Below are 21,437 nucleotides of genomic sequence, written 5' to 3'. Positions count from 1 at the left end.
TAGATACAGTAACTATTATAGAAATGCACAATTATATATAGGCTCACATATATGTATATATGTATAAATGCATGTAGATATATAGATATTATATATATACATATTTATGCAAGTTTATATGTGTATATTTTACACCTACTCATCATTTCTTATAGAACAATAGTGTTCCATCATAATTACATAACATATTTATCAAGCCATTCTCTAGTTCATGGCCATACCCTCAATTCCCAATTCTTTGCCCTCAGAAAGAAGCTGCTATAAATATTTTTGCACATATAGATCCTTTTCTTTTTTTAAAACAATATCTTTTGGCATACATTGGACAACTAATGTAGACCAAAATGGTGAAACCAAATTAAGAGAGCAAACAATACTTTACCTGTCAGATCTTTGGAGAAGGGAAGAAATTATGACCAAAAAGGAGATGGAGACCATTATAAGATGCAAAATAGATAATTTTGATTATACTGAATTTAAAATAGTTTACAGAAACCAAACCACTGCAATCAAGTTTAGAAGCAAAGCAGAAATCTGGGGGGGGAGGAAATTATAGCAAATGTCTCTAATAAAGGCTTCATTTTAAAAATATATGGAGACTTTCATAAAATTTATAAGAAAAGTCATTCTCCAATTGATAAATGATCAAACAATATGAATACACTTTTCAAGTAATGAAATTAAAATCTATAGTCATATTAAAATGCTTTAGAATATTACTGATTAGAAAAGTGTAAATTAAAACAACTCTGAGGTATCACCTCATACCTTTCATATTGGTTCATATGACAGAAAAGGAAAAAAATAATGTTGGAAAGGGTGTGGGAAAACTGAAACAGTGGTGTATTGATGGAGTTATGAACTGATCCAACCATTCTAGAGAGAAACTTGGAACTATATATAAAGAGCTATAAATCCATGCATATCTTTTGATTTAGCAATACTACTTCTAAGATTTTATTTCAAAGAGATTTAAGAAAAGAAAAAGAAAAGAACTTATTTGTATGAAAATATTTTCAGCAGCAATTTATTTTTGTGGCAATAAACTGGGAATTCAGGTGATATTTTTTGGGGGGAATGGTTGAATAAACAAATTGTGTCATATGTTTATAATAGAACATTATAAAAATGATAAGAAGGATGATTTTTAAAATGGAAATACATGAACTGACACAAAGTGAAGAAAGAAGTGGGATGGGCAACTGTAAATGACTTAGTTATCCTTCACAATAAAATGATTCAAGAAAACTCCAAAGAACTCATCATGAAAGATGTTGTCCACTTCCAGAGGGGGGAAAAAAAACTTATAGAATATGAATGCAGATTGAAGCAACTTGTGGTTGTGTATGTATGTGTGTGTATATGGGCATATGTTAAGGAGTGTCTGAATTTTCTTTCACAATGTGAATAATATGAAACTATGTTTTGCATGATTGCAAATGCATAATATATATCATTGTTTGAGAGAAGAGTTAGGGGGAGGTTGGTAGAAAGAATTTGTAACTCAAAATTATTAAAAAATGAATTTAGGGGCAGCTAGGTGGCACAGTGGATAGAGCACCAGCCCTGAATTCAGGAGGAGTCAAGTTCAAATCTGGTCTCAGACACTTAACACTTCCTAGCTGTGTGACCCTGGGCAAGTCACTTAACCCTAGCCTCAGGAAAAAAAAATGTAAAAAAAATGAATTTAAATATTGTTTTTACATGTAATTGGCAAAAAATAATATATTATTCAGAGAAAAATTGTTGGATCACAAAACTTACAATAATAGTAAATATAGAAATAAGTAATTTCCCCAAGGATCTGACAACAAGAAAATATATTAATTGAGATAAAATGAAGCTAAAAATAGTCCCTAAGGGAAAATTCTTTAATATCATTAAAATAAATTTAAAAACATTTTCATCAATCAACTTTGAGAATTAGATCAATTAATTTATGTGCAAACAAAAATATAAACATTAACAAGATCAAATTCTAAAAGTAAATGAAAAATTTAACAAAATTGAAAGCAAAAAGCCTCAATAGATTAATGAGTAGAAACTGATTTATTGTGGCAAAAAATAAACAAATCACTATATAACTTGATTAACATTAAAAGAAGTGAATCAAATTACAAATACCAAAAATTAAATAGTTTATTTCAAAATGAATGAATAGAATATTAGAAAATAATTCCCCAATTATTTGTCAATATGTCTTTCTCTTGTCTTAAATCATCATTCTATTTCTTATTCTTATTTTGGAAGAAAAAAAATGGGACTGCTAAAGAAGAAAACCCATGACAGACATTCTGTAGAATCTCACATTTCACTTATGATCACAGAAACAAATATTAATGATTTTAATATGCCTAGAATAAGGGGTAGCTCTGACCCACACAATCCAAGTAATAAAATATTAATTCTTATTTTATCAAAGTCCAACACAATCAATTCACTACCAATGATACCTAAATCAAGGCTATTATCTCAACTGCCTTTGAAACTCATTGCTCATGCTGCTGCCATGTGTTCTTCAGACTGTCCCACATCCAAGTGTCAGAAATCTTTCTTGTCAACCTTGTAAGTTGTCTTAGGCTGTAGAAATGCCTTGTTTTGTTATTCCCAAATGTGATATGAGGCACAATTTTAAAGTTTTTTTGGATAAGAATGATGAGAGAGTTTAACTGAATTATTGCCTCTATTCTGAACTCTTGGCGCTGCCCCATGTCTAGCTCATTTTCTGATATAATGGATATACTTTTTAAACTAGGAATTTATTTTCATTACATTGAGTTAAATATATCTGTAAATCTGTAAAATAAAAATTCTGAAGGGGTTCCTATTATTTAAAAAGGATATGATAAAACAGAGTTGCAACATACACTATACTTATACATACACTATACATATACACTATGATAGTGGATAAAGAATCAGCCTGGAATTAGGAAAACTCATCTTCCTAAATTCAAATCTAGTCTGAGACTTATGTGACCCTGAGAAACTTGCTTCACCCTAATTACTGCAGCTTTTTTGTTTTGGTTTTGCTTTTGGTTTGTTTTTTTTACCTGTAAATTGAGATGGAGAAAGAAATGGTAAGCCATTTTTGTATCTCTGCCAAGAAAGCACAAAATGAGGTCATAGAGAAAGATACAACTGAAAGATTAATAAATAATTTACATTATAAATAAAAAATAATGTATATGGTTTCAGAAAAGACATGAGAAAATCTATGTGAACTGATGCAAAGTGAACCGACGACCAGGACAACATTTTACACTGTAATAGCAACATTTTAATGATAATCAACTCTAAAAAAGTTACTCTGACTAATATAATGACCGAAGATGATTCCAAAGGGAATCATGATTAAAACTACTATCCACCTCCAGGGGAACTGTTGAACTGTGAGTGCAAATTGAATTTTTTTTTCACTTTTCTGTTCTATGGCTAATATGGAAATATGTTTTGCATGACTTCACATTTATAATTGTTATCATAGTGCTTGCCTTCTCAGGGGAGGCATAGAAGGAAGGATAAAAATCTGGAATTGAAAAAAAACCATTATTTTAAGGCACATTTAAAATGAATATTTTTTTTTAAGTTTAAAAAAATAAAAGAAAAGGGGCTACAGAGACTTGGGCTATAACCTCCTCAGTGTCCTTAAATCTCTCTTGAGCTTAGTCTCATTAACTATGTGCTTCCATTTTCTGGTCTATAAGAAAAAGTAGTTGAGTTCAATGGCTTCTGAAGTCCCTACCATTTCTCATCTTATGATACTATGAATAAGATATATGGGAATTGTTTAAAGAAAAAAAATCAGTGTTTATTGGAAAAAAGAAAAAGCTTAAGCAAGACCCATAATAGAACTTTTTAAAGATTATCATCTTAAAGTAGGACACCAATTAAGAAACATGGGAAAAATTATTAAATTTCCCATAGAAGAGCTATCAGTTTTGGTGGCAATCAATAAATCTACACTTTTTGACTATTATATGAAGGCACTGCATTAAATAAATGCTAGTGATTCAATGACAAAAATGATTATTGCTTTGGATAGAAGCTATAGAGAGGAGGATTGAGACATTTGATAAAATTCTGTACAAAGGTATGACAAAGAAGAATGAAATGTAACAGAAAGTTTCTTCCCTTTTTGGGGGTCTTAGAGTAGAAACTAGAAAAATCACTTAATAATAATGTTATAGAGAAAAAAAATTTTAATTAAAGTTTTTTTATTTTCAAAACATATGCATGGATAATTTTCAACATTCACCCTTTTAAAATGTTGTGTTTCAATTTTTTTTCCTCCCTTTCTTTCCCACAATCTAATATATGTTAAATATATGCAATTCCTCTTTACATATTACCACAAATATTATGATGATCAAGAAAATCAAATTAAAAGGAAAAAATGAGAAAGAAAACAAAATTCAAGCAAACAATAACAAAAAGAGTAAAGATACTATATTGTGATCCACAGTTTTCTCTCTGGTTGCAAATGACTCTCTTCATCACAAGACCATTGGAACTAGCCTGAATCATCTATAGAGAAAATTCTTATACAGATCCCTCATATACAGATTCCACATTTGAGTCAGAGGTGTCAAACTCATAGTAGTGGCCCCAAATTCCTAAGTGTCTTGAAACAAATTAAATTTTAATTAGGGCAAGATGGTGGAGAAGATACATGCAGATTTGAAAGCTCCCTTCTTCCCTCATTACCAATTAGTTAAATCAGCCTCAAAAATAATGCTAGAGTGATAAAGACCACAAGGATTAGAAGCACAACTTACCAGCTGAAGAGAATCTGGAATTTCAACAAAAAAGGTTGGTTCTGAGGGGAGGGAAAAAAAAAAGCCCAGCATAGACAGGGTTGGACTTGGTGCTAGCACACTGTGCCAATAGGGCTGGGGAGAACTCTGGGATCAGAGAAGCCACTGAGATAGAGGAATGTGACACAGGCTGTTAGCTCTTCTCTGCTTATAAAACAGCAGTTCAGAAGAGAAATCAAGCCACTTTAAAATATAAAGCCAGATACTAGAACCACCTCAATCTGGAAGTAACCTAATAGATCTCAGCATGGCTCTACCAGGGGCTACTCCTTGGGGTAGTTGAGAGCCTGAACAGCGGGACACAGCTCTAGGCAGCCTCTAATCCACATAGTGCAGGGCTCCTAAGGCAGGGGAATTCTAGCAGCAGCAGAATTCCCAGAGAAGCAGAACTTTTGTAGTAGGGACAGCGGTTTCTGGGCAGACACTTCTGGTTTGAGAGCAGGGGCTTTTCACATCAGCTGCTGATATCCATTGGCTGGGGTTTGTGACTCTTTCACTGTTCAGCCTTAAACCTCAGGGCAATTGCTAGGCCACATATTGGGGTTCTTCACTAAACATTCTTCACAGGGCAGCCACCATGCTAATCACCTCTGAGGCATTTCCGGGGAGGGGGGAGGAGAACTCTCTCCCAGAGCTCTCTCTTACCTCAGGCACAGGGTTGTTGCATTCTACCTCCAGTCTGGGAGGAAGCTGGTAAATAAATAAATAAACTTCTTACCCCAAGGGCAAACCCCAACAGATTTTTAACAATCAGTAAGAAGCTGAAGATAATGATTGACACCATCTATACAGAGAAAGAGCAGGTATCCAACCCCTAGGAAACTAACACCAGACAGTTTCCAGATAACACCCTAAAGGGGAATGATACCTGCTCCCCATCACATAACTCTCTCCTAGAAGAGACTATTCAAAAGTTAAGAGAGTTTGAAGAAAAATGGGAAAAGGAAAGAAAAGCTATGATAGAGAATAACAACGTTCTGAAATTTGAGTTGGAAAAAATAAAGAATTCAAAGGAGGTGCAGGGAAACAAAATTTGTGAATTAGAAAAGGTTAAAAAATCACCGGAAAGTAGGATTTCTGAATTGGAAAAGATAAAAAAACTCAAGAAAATAGGATTTCTGAATTGGAAAAAGAAAATAACTCTTTCAAAAAATTAGTGAAATGGAAAAAAATTCAATAGAGTAAAATAATTCATTTAAAAACTCAATTGGGCATATACAAAAAGAACTAAAAATGTGAATGAAGAAAATAACTCATTAAAAATCAGGACCAAGCAAATAGAAATGAATGATTCATTGAGAAACCAAGAATCAGTCAAACAAAAGAGAAAAAATGAAAAGCTGGAGAATAACGTCAAATACTTAATGGGAAAATCTATAGACTTGGAAAATAGATCTAGGAGAGATAATCTGAGGAGGAAAATTATGATCTAAAAAAGAGCCTAGATTCTATTTTACAGGAAATCGTCAAAGAGAACTGTCTAGAGATAATAGAAGCAGAAAGGAAAATAGGTATTGAAAGAATTCATTGAATACCTTCTGGAAAAGACCCTAAAAAAAAAAAAAAAACTCCATGGAACATTATGACTAAGCTGCAGAACTACCAAACTAAGGAAAAAACATTGCAAGCAGCGAGAAAAAAACAATTCAAATATCAAAGGGCCACAATAATAGTCATACAAGGTCTGGCTGCCTCCACATTAAATAATCAAAAGGCCTAGAATGTGATATTAAGGCAAAAGAACAAAGATTGCAACCAAGAATAAACTACCCATCTATGTTTAGCATTTTCTACCATGGAAGAAGATGGTCATTTAATAAAACAGAGGAATTCCATTTGTTTCTAAGAAAAAAACCAGACTTAAACAAAAAATTTGATCTAAATCCACAAGACTGAAGAGAAGCAGAAAAAGGTAAAAAGAACTCTTGAGAACTGTATCTCTGTTGTGGATATACAGAAAGTCTGCATGAATAACTTGATTTTACTGATATAATATTTTAAAAAAAGGGAAGTAGTAAAGGGAAGGGGATAGTATCAGAAAAAGGGGAAGGAGAGATAAAAAGAGGGAAACTACATCCCATTAAGAGGCATAGACAATCTACCACATCTGAGGGAATTTAGAGAGGGGGAGAAACATTGTGTGAATCTTACTCTCATCAGAGTCTGCTCAAAGAGTAAATAGTTGACATATTTGTTTTTCAGAGAATCCTCTCTCACCTCAGTAAAAGGAAGGAAAGGAAAAGGTCAAAGTAAAAGGGGAATAAGGGAAGGGTACAAGAAAGGGGAAGGGACTTAAAAGGAGGGGGGAGGGATACTAAAAAGGAAGGGCTGCATGTCACAAGTGAGGTCTATAAAAAATATTGGAGAACAGGCTTAGGGGGGTCAAGGGATTAAAAAAAAAGCAAAATCCTGGAATAATATGATGCCAGGAAATACAGAATTAGTAATTTTAACTGTAAATGGGAATGGGATGAACTCTCCCATTAAACGGAGGTGGATAGCAGACTAGATCAAAAGTCGGAACCCTACAATATGTTGTTTACAGGAAACACACTTAAAGCAGGGAGATCCATATAGAGTAAAAGTAAAAGGTTGGAGCAGAATCTATTATGCTTCAGGTAAAGCCAAAAAAGCAGGGGTTGCCATCCTTATCCCAGATCAAGCAAAAGCAGAATTTGATCTATTTAAAAGATATAAGGAAGGAAACTATATCCTGCTAAAAGGTAGCATAAACAATGAAGCTATATCAATACTAAACATATATGCATCAAGTGGTATAGCATCTAACTTCCTAAAGGAAAAGTTAAGAGAGTTGCAAGAAGAAATAGACAGTAAAACTATAATAGTGGGTGATCTCAACCTTGTACTCTCAGAATTAGACAAATCAAACCACAAAACAAATAAGAAAGAAATTAAAAAGGTAAATAGAACATTAGAAAAACTAGGTATGATAGACCGTTGGAGAAGACTGAATGGTGATAGAAGGGAGTATACTTTCTTGTCAGCAGTTCATGGAACCTACACAAAATTTGAAGATATATTAGGACATAAAATATTTCAAAATTAAATGCAGGAAGGCAGAAATAGTAAATGCCTTCTTCTCAGATCACAATGCAATAAAAACTACATTCAATAAGAACTTAGGGGTAAACAGACCAAAAAGTAATTGGAAACTGAATAATATCATCTTAAACAATGACTGGGTGATAAAGCAAATTATAGAAACAATTAATAATTTCACCCAAGATAATGACAATGATGAGACATCATACGAATATCTGTGGGATGCAGCTAAAGAGGTAATAAGGGGAAATTTTATATCTTTAGAGGCTTATTTGAACAAAATAGAGAAAGAGAAGATTAACGATTTGGGCCTGCAACTTAAAAAGCTAGAAAAAGACCAAATTAAAAACCCCCAACCAAAAATTAAACTTGAAATACAAAAATTAAAAGGAGAAATCAATAATATTGAAAGTAAAAAAAAAACTATTGAATTAATAAATAAAACCAAAAGTTGGTTTTATGAAAAAGCCAATAAAATAGATAAACCTTTGGTAAATCTGATCTGAAAAAGCAAAGAGGAAAATCAAGTTGTTAGTTTTACAAATGAAAAGGGGGATCTTTCCAACAATGAAGAAAAAATTAGAGAAATAATAAGGGGTTACTTTGCCCAACTTTATGCCAATACATTTGATAACTTAAGTGAAATGGATGACTACCTCCAAAAATATAGGCTTCCTAGATTAATAGAGGAGGAGATAAATTGCTTAAATAGTCCTATTTCAGAAAAAAAGAAATAGAACAAGCTATTAATCTACTCCCCAGGAAAAAATCCCCAGGACCAGATGGATTCACATGTGAATTCTACCAAACATTTAAAGAACAATTAGCCCCAATGTTATATAAACTTTTTGAAAAAATAGGGGATGAAGGAGTCCTACCAAACTCCTTTTATGACACAGACATGTTACGGATACCTAAACCAGGTAGATTGAAAACTGAGAAAGAAAACTATAGACCAATTTCCTTAATGAATATTGATGCTAAAATCTTAAATAAGATATTAGCAAAAAGACTTCAGAAAATCATCCCCAGGATAATACACTATGATCAAGTAGGATTTATACCAGGAATGCAGGGCTGGTTTAATATTAGGAAAACTATTAGTATAATTGACCATATTAATAATCAAATTAATAAAAACCATATGATCATCTCAATAGATGCAGAAAAAGCATTTGATGAAATCCAACATCCATTCCTACTAAAAACGCTTGAGAGTATAGGAATAAATGGACGATTCCTTAGAATTGTCAGGAGCATATATTTAAAACTGTCAGTAAGCATAATATGTAGTGGAGATAAATTGAAACCTTTCCCAGTAAGATCAGGAGCTAACCAAGGTTGTCCACTATCACCATTCCTATTCTATATTGTATTAGAAATGCTAGCCTCGACAATAAGAGTAAAGAAAGAGATTAGAGGAATAACAGTAGGTAATGAGGAAATCAAACTATCACTCTTTGCAGATGATATGATTGTATATGTAGAAAACCCCAGGGATTCTAATAAAAAGTTATTAGAAATAATTCACAACTTTAGCAAAGTTTCTGGGTACAAAATAAATCCTCATAAATCCTCAGCATTTTTATACATCACCAACAAAATCCAACAGCAAGAGATACAAAGAGAAATTCCATTCCAAACAAATGTCGAGAGCATAAAATATTTGGGAATCCATCTACCAAGGAAAAGTCAGGAATTATATGAGCAAAATTACAAGGCACTTGCCACAAAAATAAAGTCAGATTTAAATAATTGGAAAGACATCCAGTGCTTATGGATTGGTCGAGTGAATATAATAAAGATAACAATACTCCCCGAATTTATCTATTTATTTAGTGCTACACAAATCAGACTCCCAAGAAACTATTTTAGTGAACTAGAAAAAATAACCACAAAATTCATATGGAAGAATAAAAGGTCAAGAATAGCAAGGGGATTAATGAAAAAAAAGTCAGATGAAGGTGGTCTAGATGTACCTGATCTAAAATTATATTATATCGTAGCAGTCACCAAAACTATTTGGTATTGGCTAAGAAATAGACCGGTAGATCAGTGGAACAGATTAGGTACAAAGGACAAAAAAGTGTACAACTATAGCAATCTAGTTTTTGATAAACCCAAAGCTACCAACATTAGGGATAAAAATTCATTATTTGAAAAAAAAAAACTGTTGGGAAAACTGGAAATTAGTATGGCAGAAATTAGATATGGATCCACACAACACCATATACCAAGATAATAACAAAGTGGTCCATGATCTAGGCATAAAGAACAGAGGATAGTCTACCTCTCAGACCTGTGGAGGAGGAAGGAATTTATCACCAGAGGAGAACTAGAGATTATTATTGATCACAAAATAGAAGATTTTGATTACATCAAACTAAAAAGTTTCTGTACAAACAATACTAATGCAAACAGGATTAGAAGGGAAGTAACAAATTGGGAAAATATTTTTACAGTTAAAGGTTCTGATAAAGGCCTCATTTCCAAAATAAATAGAGAACTGACCCTAATTTATAAGAAATCAAACCATTCTCCAATTGATAAATGGTCAAAGGGTATGAACAGACAATTCTCAGATGATGAAATTGTAACTATATCCACTCATATGAAAGAGTGTTCCAAATCACTACTGATCAGAGAAATGCAAATTAAGACAACTCTGAGATACCACTATACACCTGTCAGATTGGCTAAGATGACAGGAACAAATAATGATGAATGTTGGAGGGGATGTGGGAAAACTGGGACGCTAATACATTGTTGGTGGAGTTGTGAAAGAATCCAGCCATTCTGGAGAGCAATTTGGAACTATGCCCAAAAAGTTATCAAACTGTGCATACCCTTTGATCCAGCATTGCTACTACTGGGCTTATACCCTAAAGAAATACTAAACAGGGGAAAGGGACCTGTGTGTGCCAAAATGTTTGTGGCAGCTGTTTTTGTAGTGGTTAGAAACTGGATGTCCATCAATTGGAGAATGGTTGGGTAAATTATGGTATATGAATGTTATGGAATATTAATGCTCTATAAGCAATGACCAGCAGAATGAATTCAGAAAGAGACTTGCATGAACTGATGCTGCCTGAAATGAGCAGAACCAGGAGATCACTATACACTTCAACAACAATATGGTATGAAGATATATTCTTATTGAATTGGATAACATAAAGAAGATCCAATTCAGTTCCTGTTGATCAATAATGGACAGAAACAACTATACCCAGAGAAGGAACACTGGGAATTGAATGTAAACTGTTAGCACTACTGTCTATCTACCCAGGTTACTTATACCTTTGGAATCCAATACTTAATGTGCAACTAGAAAATTGGATTTACACACATATTTTGTATCTAGGTTATACTGTAACACATGTAAAATGTCTTGGATTCCCTGTCATCTAGGGGAGGGAATAGAGGGAGGGAGGGGAAAATTTGGAAAAATGAATACAAAGGGATAATGTTATAAAAATTACTTATGCATATATACTGTCAAAAATTTATAATTATAAAAATTAATAAAACATTTTTTAAAAATTAAAAATTAAAATTAATTAATTAATTAATAAAATTTAATTAGGAAAAATTAAATAAAAACAAATAAGTTGCAACAGAGATGGTGTTAATTTGGGAATTTTAAGTCAATATGGAGTCAGGGATCTTTTTTTATTTGTTTGACATCATTATATTATTTATCCCTTCTTTTTCTAAACTGCGAAATCCCATGCTCATCTCTAATTACACCAATGTCACTTGCTTGTTTTTATGTTCATGTTTACTAGATCATAAATCTTGACAAAATCATAGCTCTCACTTTCAGGTCTCTGCAGGTTCCAAGGGCAGACATTTTGGGAGAGATGGGATTTGGAGGATTTCTCTGGGCATGATCTTTTCCTCTAGTATCAAGAGGTCAATTGTGCCCAGGGCAGAGATCATGCATAGTTTAGAAGCAAAACTGTCATCAGCTAGCCTTTTAGATTTGACTGAGGAGGGGACAATAAAAGTTCATTAACATAGATTGAACTTAGTGAAAAAAATATATAGGCTCTTTAGCTGCATTTACAAAGTCCTTTAATCACTACCACCATCTTTTCTATTCTCCCTCCCTCAAATCAAAGAGGGAAATGGATGAACAAAGTGGTAGTCATCTGGTCTTCTTCTGGCTTCTTCATGCAAGAACACACGTTAAACTCATTTACTATGCTAGTAAATGAGTAAGCAAGTATTTGCAGAGGTTTTCACAACACCTCCTCCCCCATTGCCTAAATCTCCTGAAGGGGTGACTGCTTGCACAAAAGTGTGTGGCTGGACTTCAGCCCAGAAATCTGGAAAGTGGATTATAGGGGATTCCCAAGGGAGAATCACTTGGCTGCCAGGGGATCATGATCTGGCTTTTTGACACACCATCAATCTGGTGCCTGGCAGTCACCATTCCCCTCCTCACCTTGCCTCATGCAGTGAGGAGACACTATGAAACTCTGCATCTCAGGTTTCAGCCCTGGTGCCACTTGAGGAAGGGGAAAGGAGGGAGAGATGTGATGGAGGCGGGAAGAAATAATAACCTGCCAGCAGATCTTACAATTCCATTACACAGTTAGCTTTCTCATTATCAGCTCTAACTATGGTTATTTAGAGAACAAAAAGGGGAGGAGAAACATGTAAAAAGACTGCTCATGAGCAGGCAAGGGCCAATATGTTGACCGAGTAAGAAAATAAGCAGCAAAATCATGGAAACACAATCATATAAATCTCTTTGGGTTGTGGTTACATCCCTTTTTTGGGGTTGTGCACAGGAAAGGTGGGAAAGACAGGAAACAATAGAGACAGAGACCCAGAGACAGAAAGAAAGGCAGAGACATGCAGAAATAGATGGATGGAGAGAAAAACAGAAAGGCAAAGAATCAGAGGTAGAGAGATAGAAAGGGCAAAAAGTCTGACAGAGAAAGGCAAAGTCACAGAGACAAAGACAAACCAGAAATAGAAGGGAAAATGGAGGAAAAGGAAGAGGAAAGAGAGAGAAAAGAAAGCAAATTCAATCACCAATAAGTTATTTCATCAATCAATAATCATTTCTCCAAGGTTTATGTATTAGTTGTTGTGCTAGACACCAGACTAATACACATTAATTAAGTTCTAAATGATTTGCCTTTTATTGTACTGTGTGGCTAGACGTAATCAACAATCCCAGACATTTTTAAAGTAGAGACAAAAAAGTTGTAGCTGATGGCTTAATGTTTAAAGTCATCTAAACCCTTTAATTTTAGCCCTGATATACTTACAAGCTGGATAGGTAGTGGTCATCATGCTATTGTCATATTAAAGATATGGTTATCAAGTGGCTCCCCACCACACACTTTTGCCTAACTAGCTCTCTTTTCATTCAAGCTTAGTGATTGACATCAATCTTTTGAAATGAGACAGCAAATACAAAGCAGGAGAATTTTTTTTTTTTGTAAACAGAACTGATGTACAATTCAATATAATGCCTGCCATAACTTAAGTTTAACAATCACCACTTAAGATCTAAAGATGTGTCCACCAAACCAAATGTATTCCATATGTGCAAGGCTACATTCACTCCACTCACATACGCACATAAACAAATATAACTATTTATATGTATGTGCATATACGTTTGCATATATCCCTGAGTGTATATTTATATGTCATGGGATAGATGCACACACATATATTCCTGAATACACAGACATATATTCCTAAAAACACACAAACACCCATATACATAGACAAACACCCATATACATAGATGTATATACGTTTGTGTGCTTTCCTTTTTTATATAGGTTCCCCAAATCACTTACTGAAAATGTTTCATTCAGGGACTCTTGGACCCAGTCCATGAATTAATGTTCCATCTCTAGCACTAGAAATGCCTTCTTAGGAATTCTTACTCTTCATTGAATTCAAACCCTGTGTTGCCCCGTGGAGACTCTCATTTTGTGTTTATAGAATTGAATGAAATTTCATTGTTACTGAAACAGCTTTAATTCAGCCCCTGGTTATTTATTCAGTACCTCCTGAGATGAAGAAAATGGCTGAGCCTCATCCAAATATATAATAAATACCTCTCTCCCCAGCTTACTGTATCTCTGGCTTCCAAGAACCATACAGAAGGTTTATTATACTTTAAAGCTTGGCACTGGTTAATGCACAGAAGTTTTCAACCTGGCAATGAGTTTGGAGCAAATGAAACTGTAAAAATAGCACATATCAGGAAATGGTTCACTTGTTTTCAGGCGCCATTTGCTCCAAAAAGAAAAAAAAAATTAGTGGGAGAGCTAAATGTTGATGTCAATTTTTTTTGTATGTGCATGTGTGAGTGTGTTTGTAGAGCAACCTTTAAACCTTCCATATTAACACATAAGCCTAAAGTAGTTTAATTTTTAAAAGGAAAGGAGATATTAAACACACCATTTAGTCAAATTGCTCTTTTAATAAAGGATTTATTAAAGTCAAATTCTAAGCCAGTCCTTAGTACACACAAAAGTCACATAGAAAACTTACAGATTATTTTATTTGATACCCCCAGAAAAAAAGAAATAAAATACATTTTATGTAGTAAAGTGTAGATTCTTTTAAACCACAAAATTCAATTTGTTAATTATCTTTTTTTCCTCAACAAAAACTCCTTTTTAGAGAGTTTATACATCTAAAGTAGACAGTTTTTTTTCTGTACTTTTCTAGTCTCTTTTCTTTCTATTTGCTTCTAGAGAATCACTAATGACCTTTTATATGTTTTACATTTGATATCCTACAGATCTAAAATGAACTCATTATCTTCCTAGTGCTTTAAGAACCCCTCCCCACATTTCTTTTTAGGGTATTACTATCCTTTGAGTCTCCCAGGTTTATATTTGACTTTTCAAAAATTTTTTTTTAAACATAGGTATATAGTCAGTTGCCAAATCTTTCCATTTCTAATTCCAAAGCATCTTCCGCATTTGGCTTTTTTCTTTTTTTTCGTGTGTGTGCACAATATCATAGTACCTTCCTATGGTACCCCTCATTTAAGTATCTCCTCAATCCAAACTATCCTCTGACGTAACTAAATTATTTTTTTTTTTCAAATCTAAATTTGAACATGCCAGATTCCTTGAGTAAACTATTACCTCTAGAAAAAAATTGAATCTTCTTTTGGCTATAAAAACTATTTACAAATTGACCTGAATTTATTTTCATTAGAAATCATTCTCCTTTTAGTACTCTGCCATCATCCAGACCAGCCTTCTCAATGTTTTTCACTTGACTTTCAATTTCCAATGTTCACACATTTGCCCAATCTCCTCAGCCTTGTTTCATAGTATCCTTTTCTTTCATCAAGGCTCAGCTTAAGAACCACCCCCACCAAATTCTAGAGCTCTCCCTCCCTAACTACATTATGTTTTACTAATTTACATTTTTTATTTATTGCATATATATATGTATATATATGTACATATATATGTGAATGTGTATGTAACTGTATTTACCTCCTAGAATGTTAGATTTTTGAAAGCCGGGTTTGAAATGTGAGTGCACATGCATATGTTCTTGTCAGTATCATCACAGCATCTGCAAGAATATCTGTTGATGTCTAATATAGAATATCTAACAAATGATAAACACTTGTTGACAGATTGATTGATCACAAATGCTACTGTTGGCCTGGATAGAAGTCTATGGAGATACACATTTATGGACATTTACATGAAGAACTGTCACTGAAAGAGATGCATGTAGTAGATAGGGGGTTGACCTCAGGAGCACTAGGGTATTAATCCTATTTCTGACATACAATGGGTAAGTGAACATTAGTAAGTCACTGAACTTTTCAGTGGTCCAAGCACCTCACTATGACTTAAATATGAGAGAGAAGTTGTTGATTTGCTCACTGAACTTTTTATATGAAATAAAGTACAGCTCTTTCTCCTTAATCCCCAAAAATAGGTGTTTTCATGAATAAGTTAAATATATAAGAATAAATCCTAATTCACTGTATCCATCTAATCTTTTATTCTTCTACCACTATCACCTCCTTCCTTCTCTAATCCATGTATATCTCCTCATTTTGTTTTTCTGGATCTGAATCATTTATAATGTCTGCATTTTTTGTAGGTCATCTCTTTATTTTTCTTTCTTATTTTCTTACTTTGCTAGGTTATGATTAAGGAACAATATTCACTGAAAACCAATTCAAAAGAAATATTCCAAATTATAATATCTGAATTCTTATGTTCAGTTCAAACTAATGAACTGCTTAGAACTTTTTTTCAAGCCTTAGCAAATTGTGGCATAGGACACTTGGTAGTCTTAATATTGTATTAAATAAACATTACAAAAATTAGAGTGGAGAGATAACTGAGCTGTTCCCTCCTTAATGAGTATGACAGTTATTAATAATGGAAGAAAATATAGGCATTAGCTTAACTTTGGTTGGTTTGGGTGCTTTGCATTTATGATCATAAAATTATCAAAGATAGATATAGCTTTATTAACTAGTCAATAAACACTTAAGCATCCACAGCACTCAGTATAGGAGAGAGCAGAGTCCACCTTATATTCAAACCCATACAAAAATTTAATTGCTACTCTAAATCCATTCACACTTGATCTGTTAAGTTTATTACATTAGCTTGGCAATCTTAATAAACGTCCTCTATGTGAACATCTTACTAGAATAACTTTTTCATCACTATAGAACTTGAGATTTCTATTGTCATTGAACTCTGAAAACAAAACAAAAAGGCAAACTATATATTTCAGGTTAGTTGGTGAATAAAAAGTAATAATAGGAAAAGGTTTTAATTTCCTTATCCTTAAATGTAGCTCCCTGATCTTTTTTTTTTTAATTTACCTCTAGACTAATCATTCATTGGCATTGTATTGGCATCAATGGGAAACCACATGTTATTTCAGCTTGAAATGACCGAATTTTGCAAGATCTGAATGGTTTTGTGGATAATTGCTAGGTTTAACACAAGGGACCTGAACTGAATATGTATACTCAATCCTACCTAAAGTGCAGGTGTTGGTTTGGGGCTACAGAAATATCCTGTGTTAGTTCAGGTGATTAAGTCCTTTATTCCTAGGATCCAGTTAAGAAAACATCAGTATTGCCCCAGCTGCACTTGATGCCCTCAAAGACATAGATTTCAAACAAATCCTTTCGTTGGTCAGTGGTTGAATCTGACATTCAGAGGGATAACTTTCCACAAAATAGACAGGACGTTTGAGCTATTGGAGCATGAGCAGTTTAAGCCACATTTATTTGTTCTGAAGCCTGTGTATTAAGGCATTGTTGAACCCAACAGCAGAGAAACTGTATCCCTGGACATTTTCAAATCAAGAATGTATATCCATGACAAAAAGATGCTTTTTGTGTGAGTCCTGATTGAAAGCAAAGGGATGAAAGAGATAATCAGGTCCATTCTAGGCCTATTAGTACATTGTTCTACTAAGATAAAACAAAGAAAGATACCAAAAGGATATTTTCAGTTTTCAATATGGCTGATGAACTGACTTATTTTTAAAAAGCACTAGTTAGTAAAACAAATGTCTATTATTCCTATATAAACTATTTTGCTCAAGGGATCTACAAAGACATTGTTGAGGTGCATACTGTCACAGGAAGCACATCAAACTTTTCAGATTATTCAAGGATTCCACACTAAGCTAGAAAAGGACATTTGCCCATACCAAGTCTATGTGTTTTATGCACAAATATTGGTCATGATAATTCTGAAGTGAAACATTTGCTCAGCAGATGTCCTGATATCCTGAATGTCCCCAACTCAGCTGTGTCCTGAACAACCAGTGTAAGAATGAATTTGGAGAAGCCCCATTATCATAGTAAGTAGAAGATGGGATTAACAAATTTAGAAAGAGGCAAAGTTTGTAGAGGAAAAGATCATATTTGCATAGGCCATAGACATGAGTAAATATTTGTAACAAAATTTGTCAGCATTCCAAAAATCTGCAAGACTGATAGATGTTTAACTAGGTAGTCTATAACAAGCTATGTGATCTTTATTCAATACTATGTTTTTAAAATACCTACTTTACCTTGATGATAATAAAACAATTGGAGTTAGGACAAAGTCTTGGCTGAGAAAGCCAGATGATCTTTACTCATTTTGTTATTCATGAAATCAGCAGCATGATTATATGTACATATTTATAAATTCATAAACATTTTAAAGTATGGGAATATGATGGAATTATTTCTACTTAGATTTTTATTGGTTATTTAAATCAGGAAGATAGTTTAAGAAATTGTGTACATAAAGCATACAGGGAAACATGGAAAGCCTTATCTGAACTGACACATAGTGAAGTAAGCAAAAACAGCCAAACAAGAGAACTGAATCCCAGACTGGTACTTGTAGTGAATCTCATGAGCTGGTTACTTGCATTCTAATTCACTCTATTTGAAATTATAATTATATAAATTGTCATCATTGATTTCAGCCCAATGGAAACATACAGTGTTAATTCAAATAATGTCTCATGTCTTTAGGTTCATTATTGATATTTATCTGGGACACAGCTTACAGTGACTACAATGCCAATGGAAACACAGAACTCAAAACTAAGTGCTGTGAAATTATAATACTGATTCTTTACTCCAAAGAAAAGAAATGAGAAGGCAAATTTGTTCTTGCATAATTAGGAAGTACATGGGAGAACACAGCATAGAGCTTCATACTTTGTTGACATGCTGGACACCTTTGCTGAATTGTATTTTTTTCCTCCATTAAAAAAAAAGCTATATGTTATAAGATTTTCGTCCTCTTGGAGGAGGAAGGTGAATATTGGGTATTTATGATATGTCAAAACAAAATGGAATAATACAATTTTTTTTAAAAATAAAGTAAGCTAAGTATGTAGCTCCCAGAAGGAAATATGATACATGTGTCAAACTCTAAGCCTACTTTTAACTAGACTTAGCTTACTACACAGTAAAACTCTTTAACATTGTTCTATTTCAAAATGTGGCTGAAATCCAAGGGTGACCTTAACCTTCAAATTTTCAGAGACCTTTTAGTGCTTCACCCAGAAACCTGGGTGCCTCAGTGACCTTTAACTGTTCTTTGTTATTTCCCTTTTTAGAACCCATCCAATACAAATGGGTTATGCTGAACACACTTAATGTGGTCTCATAGAGAAGGACCTCTGTTTCTAAGGCAATCCCACTATTGGTTTGCATTTCCCACTAGGATAGAAGAAGACTTATTGTATTTTATGTTTGGCATTATATAGACTCATCTTTTTGGAACTATGAATGTGTGGGTATTTGGAATGAGTTTAAGTATGATTCATAAGTCTAAAGTTTTTATTTTTTATCATCAGTTTCTTTATATGTGATAAGCCAAGTTGCAACAGGTATTATATGTTCAGCAAACAACTACTACTAATAATAACTATCTAGCATTTTATACCATTTTAAATTTATCTTCACCATAACTCTGTGATGTAGGTGCTATTATTATATACATTTAACAGACAGGGAAACTAACTTAGTATTAGAGTGGATCTTCCAAGGTCATATAGGTAGTGTCTGAGATTAAATTTGAACTTACTGACTTTAGTTCTTAAGCTCTATATATGCAACTCTCTGTGAATTCAGGAAAACTAAGAAGTCTGGTTCACTAAGCTCATATAATACACATTTCATTTTGTAGTTTCTTATTCTTTGTGAAAATGAAATAAAGATGATATTTTAGACATCAATAAAAGCACTTTCACAAAACTTATTGTGATGTGCTCCATTTCCTCTCATAGACAAGGGCTGAAATTTATGGAAATAATTACTTGAAAAGTGTGAATTTAGGTCTTATTGTCAGGAATGATGTTTTATTGTTATGGTATTATAGTTTTTATGACAACTTATTTTTAGTAGTTCTTATTTAATTTGTGTAGTACACAAGGTAGTGAAGTGGCCTTATAATTAGAAAGATGGGTTCAAATTGAATCTCTGATAAACAATATATGATGGTGATCCACACATTTGGTAATCTCTAAATTGCAGAAAAGGTACTGACCTTTGTTCTTTGAAGTATTTTCCTCTCTCAGGAGGATTCTACACCAATGAAATACAAAATCCAATAAATATACCTATTCTTCCTGATATTCACAAATTTCCATGAAGCAAATGACAAGGAGGAAGTTTGGCATATCTATAAATAATTGTCATATCACAAATATAATGCTGTAAGCTGAGACAAGTGACCTGAACTTTCTACCTAAATTGGGAAAATCAATGCTTTCCTTCAAAACAAGGAGGTAAAAAATTCCTTAATGAAAACTAAAATGATTTTTAAGGAATTAACATGGATGGACACAGAAATATTTGAATGGAACTTTTCCCATCAGTTTGATCATTGGAAGATAACAATATAAGAGGTAGGTTCATCCAGATTCTAAATTCTGTTAATATTCTTTTTTTTAAATAATTTTTATTATATATTTTTATAATATTATCCCTTGTATTCATTTTTCCAAATTATCCCCCCCTCCCTCTACTCCCTCCCCCCGATGACAGGCAATCCCATACATTTTACATGTGTTACAATATAACCTAGATACAATACATGTGTGTAAGTACCATTTTCTTGTTGCACAATAAGCATTAGATTCCGAAGGTACATGTAACCTGGGCAGACAGATATTAGTCCTAATAATTTACATTCACTTCCCAGTGTTTCTTCTCTGGGTGTAGCTACCTCTGTCCATCATTGATCAACTGGAAGTGAGTTGGATCTTCTTTATGTTGAAGATTTCCACTACCATCAGAAGATATCCTCATACAGTATTGTTGTTGAAGTGTACAGTGATCTTCTGGTTCTGCTCATTTCACTCAGCATCAGTTGATGTAAGTCTCTCCAGGCCTCTCTGTATCCCTCCAGCTGGTCATTTCTTACAGAGCAATAATATTCCATAACGTTCATATACCATAATTTACCCAACCATTCTCCAACTGATGGACATCCATGCATCTTCCAGTTTCTAACTTCAACAAAAAGAGCTGCCACAAACATTTTGGCACATATAGGTCTCTTTCCACTCTTTAGTATTTCTTTGGGATATAAGCCCAGTAGTAGCACTGCTGGGTCAAAGGGTATGCACAGTTTGATAACTTTTTGGGCATAGTTCCAAATTGCTCTCCAGAATGGCTGGATTCTTTCACAACTCCACCAGCAATGTATTAGTGTCCCAGTTTCCCCACATCCCCTCCAACATTCATCATTATTTGTTCCTGTCATCTTAGCCAATCTGACAGGTGTGTAGTGGTATCTCAGAGTTGTCTTAATTTGCATTTCTCTGATCAGTAGTGATTTGGAACACTCTTTCATGTGAGTGGATATAGTTTCAAATTCTTCATCTGAGAATTGTCTGTTCATATCCTTTGACCATTTATCAATTGGAGAATGGTTGGGTTTCTTATAAATTAGGCTCAGTTCTCTATATATTTTGGAAATGAGACCTTTGTCAGAACCTTTGCTTTTAAAAATGTTTTCCCAATTTATTACTTCCCTTCTAATCTTGTTTGCATTA

This window comes from Sminthopsis crassicaudata, chromosome 5 (assembly GCF_048593235.1).
Source record: "Sminthopsis crassicaudata isolate SCR6 chromosome 5, ASM4859323v1, whole genome shotgun sequence".
Taxonomy (NCBI): domain Eukaryota; kingdom Metazoa; phylum Chordata; class Mammalia; order Dasyuromorphia; family Dasyuridae; genus Sminthopsis; species Sminthopsis crassicaudata.
This window is presented reverse-complemented; position numbering follows the sequence as displayed.